A 3694-nucleotide genomic window follows, 5' to 3' on the forward strand; every position below is an offset into this window, starting at 1 on the left:
ACAAGAAACTAAAAGATATGGTTCTAGAATTTAAAGATTGAACCTTTCTTAACAAGAAAGTAACAAACTTCAAATTTTTGAATCAATCATATTAATTGTTAGTATAATTTCGAAAATTAAGATAAAATTAAGAAAAAGATTTTTTTTTGAAAAACATTTTAAAGAATTTTCGAAAATTAATAAGAAAAATGAAAAAGATTTAATTTTTGAAAAAGTTTTAAAAAGATAAGATTTTTTTTAAAATTGAAAATTTGACTTAACTTGTAAGAAACAACTAATTTTAAAAATTTTGGACCAAGTCAACTCAAATTTTTGAAAATTTGGAGAGAAATAAGGAAAAGATATTTTTTTATTTTTAAATTTTTATTGATGAGAGAGAAAAACACAATTATGACCCAAAACATGAAAATTTTGGATCAGAACCAATTATGCATGCAAGAACACTATGAATGTTAAGATGAACACCAAGAACATATTTTTTGAAAAATTTTTATGCAAAGAAAACATGCAAGACACCAAACTTAGAATTCTTTAATGCATGGACACTATGAATGCAAAAATGCATATGAAAAACAACATACAACACAAAACAAGAAAACATGAAGATCAAACAAGAAGACTTGTCAAGAACAACTTGAAGATCATGAAGAACACCATGAATGCATGAATTTTCGAAAAATGCAAGAAAAGTTTTTAAAGCATGCAATTGACACCAAACTTAAAAATTGACTCAAGACTCAAACAAGAAACACAAAATATTTTTGGTTTTTATGATTTTATGATTTTTTTGTATTTTTATTTTTTTCGAAAATTATATTTTTGAAAAACGAAAATAAAGAAAAAATTTTTGAAAGATTTTTGAAAACTTTTTTGAAAGGAAAATAAAAAGAAAATTACCTAATCTGAGCAACAAGATAAACCGTCAGTTGTCCATACTCGAACAATCCCCGGCAACGGTGCCAAAAACTTGGTGGACAAAATTGTGATCATCAACAATGGCTCCAAAGGCTTGGTGCTCTCAAACGTGAATCACACTTTGTCACAACTCCGCACAACTAACCAGCAAGTGTACTGGGTCGTCCAAGTAATACCTTACGTGAGTAAGGGTCGATCCCATAGAGATTGTTGGTATGAAGCAAGCTATGGTCATCTTGTAAATCATAGTCAGGCGGATTTAACTGGATTAAGAGATTATTGGTTTAAATAAAGATAATAAAATAAACAGAAAATAAAGATAAAGTTACTCATATAATTCAATGGTGGAAATTTCAGATAGGTGTATGGAGGTACTGTGTTCCTTCTGAATCTCTGCTTTCCTACTTCTTCCTTCTAGTTTTTCATCACTCCTTTCTATGGCAAGCTGTATGTAGGGCACCACCATTGTCAATGGCTACATCCCATCCTCTCAGTGAAAATGGTCCAAATGCTTTGTCACAGCACGGCTAATCATCTGTCGGTTCTCAATCAGGTTGGAATAGAATCTAGTGATTCTTTTGCGTCTGTCACTAATGCCCAGCCTTCAGGAGTTTGAAGCTCGTCACAGTCATTGAGTCCCGGAATTCTACTCGAAATACCACAGACAAGGTTAGACTTTCTGGATTCCCATGAATGCCGCCATCAATTCTAGCTTATACCACGAAGATTCTGATCAAGGAATCCAAGAGATATGCGCCCGGTCTAAGGTAGAACGAAAGTGGTTGTCAGTCACGCACATTCATAGGTGAGAATGATGATGAGTGTCACGGATCATCACATTTATCAAGTTGAAGTGCAACGAATATCTTAGAACAGGAATAAATTGAATTGGATAGAAAATAGTAGTAATTGCATTAAAACTTGAGGTACAACAGAGCTCCACACCCTTAATCTATGGTGTGTAGAAACTCCACCGTTGAAAATACATAAGTGAAAGGTCCAGGCATGGCCAAATGGCCAGCCCCCAAAACATGATCACAGGATCAAAAATACAATTCAGGATCCAGGATGAAAATACAATAGTAAAATGTCCTATTTATAATAAACTAGCTACTTAGGGTTTACAGAAGTAAGTAATTGATGCAGAAATCCACTTTTGGGGCCCACTTGGTGTGTGCTTGGGCTGAGCTTGAATGTTACACGTGCAGAGGCTTTTATTGGAGTTGAACGCCAAGTTGTAACGTGTATTTGGCGTTCAAATCTGGTTCGTGACGTGTTTTTGGCGTTTGACTCCAGAATGCAGCATGGAACTGGCGTTAAGCGCCAGTTTACATCATCAAATCTCGAATAAAGTATGAACTATTATATATTTCTGGAAATCTCTGTATGTCTACTTTCCAACGCTATTGAGAGCGCGCCATTTGGAGTTCTGTAGCTCTAGAAAATCCATTTCGAGTTCAGGGAGGTCAGATTCCAACAGCATCAACAGTCCTTTGTCAGCCTTCTTATTAGAGTTTTGCTCAGGTCCCTCAATTTCAGCCAGAAAATACCTGAAATCACAGAAAAACACACAAACTTATAGTAAATACCAGAAATGTGAATTTAACATAAAAACTAATGAAAACATCCCTAAAAGTAGTTAGATCATACTAAAAACTACCTAAAAACAAAGCCAAAAAAGCGTATAAATTATCCGCTCATCACCCCTACACAAGAAGGGTCAACTTTGATCAAAGGTTAGACCAAGTCCTTATGAACATATGTGTGGAAGGAGCTCAATGGAAAAGAGACTCCAAAGGCAAGCCGGTTCAATTAAGAAGACTGGACCCCAAGCCTGTGGCTAGAGAATGGTTAGAGTTCATCCAACGCTTTATCTTCCCCACTAGCAACCAATCCGAAGTTACTGTGGATTGGGCCATCATGATTCATAGCATCATGAATGGAGAGGAAGTAGAATTTTATGAAGTCATCTCCCTTGAATTCTACAAAATAGCCGAAAAGTCCTTCACCATGGCAAGGCTAGCTTTTCCTCATCTTATTTGCCATCTATGTTACTCAGCTGGAGTTATCATAGAAGGAGACATCCCCATTGAGGAGGATAAGCCCATCACTAAGAAGAAGATGGAGCAAATAAGAGAGCCCACTCATGGAGCCCAAGAGATGCATGAGGAAGCTCATCACCAAGAAATCCCGGAGATGCCTCAAGGGAAGCACTTTCCTCCCAACAATTATTGGGAACAACTCAACACTTCTCTAGAAGACTTGAGTTACAATATGGATCAATTAGGGGTGGAACATCAAGAACACTCCATCATTCTCCATGAAATTAGAGAAGATCAAAGAGCAATGAGGGAGGAGCAACAAAGGCAAGGAAGAGACATAGAAGAGCTCAAGGACATCATTGGTTCTTCAAGAAGAAAGCACCACCAGCACTGAGGTGGACTCATTCCTTGTTCTTATTTCTCTGTTTTTCGATTTTTAAGCTTTATGTTATCTATGTTTGTGTCTTTATTACATGATCATTAGTATGTAGTAACTATGTCTTAAAGCTACGAATAATTCCATGAATCCTTCACCTTTCTTAAATGAAACATGTTTTTAATACAAAAAGAACAAGAAGTACATGAGTTTCGAATTTATCCTTGAATTTAGTTTAATTATATTGATGTGGTGACAATACTTTTTATTTTCTGAATGAATGCTTGAATAGTGCATATTTTTGATCTTGTTGTTTATGAATGTTAAAATTGTTGGCTCTTGAAAGAATGATGAACAAAGA

The sequence above is a fragment of the Arachis duranensis genome, unplaced genomic scaffold (genome assembly GCF_000817695.3).
Source record: "Arachis duranensis cultivar V14167 unplaced genomic scaffold, aradu.V14167.gnm2.J7QH unplaced_Scaffold_343483, whole genome shotgun sequence".
NCBI lineage: Eukaryota > Viridiplantae > Streptophyta > Magnoliopsida > Fabales > Fabaceae > Arachis > Arachis duranensis.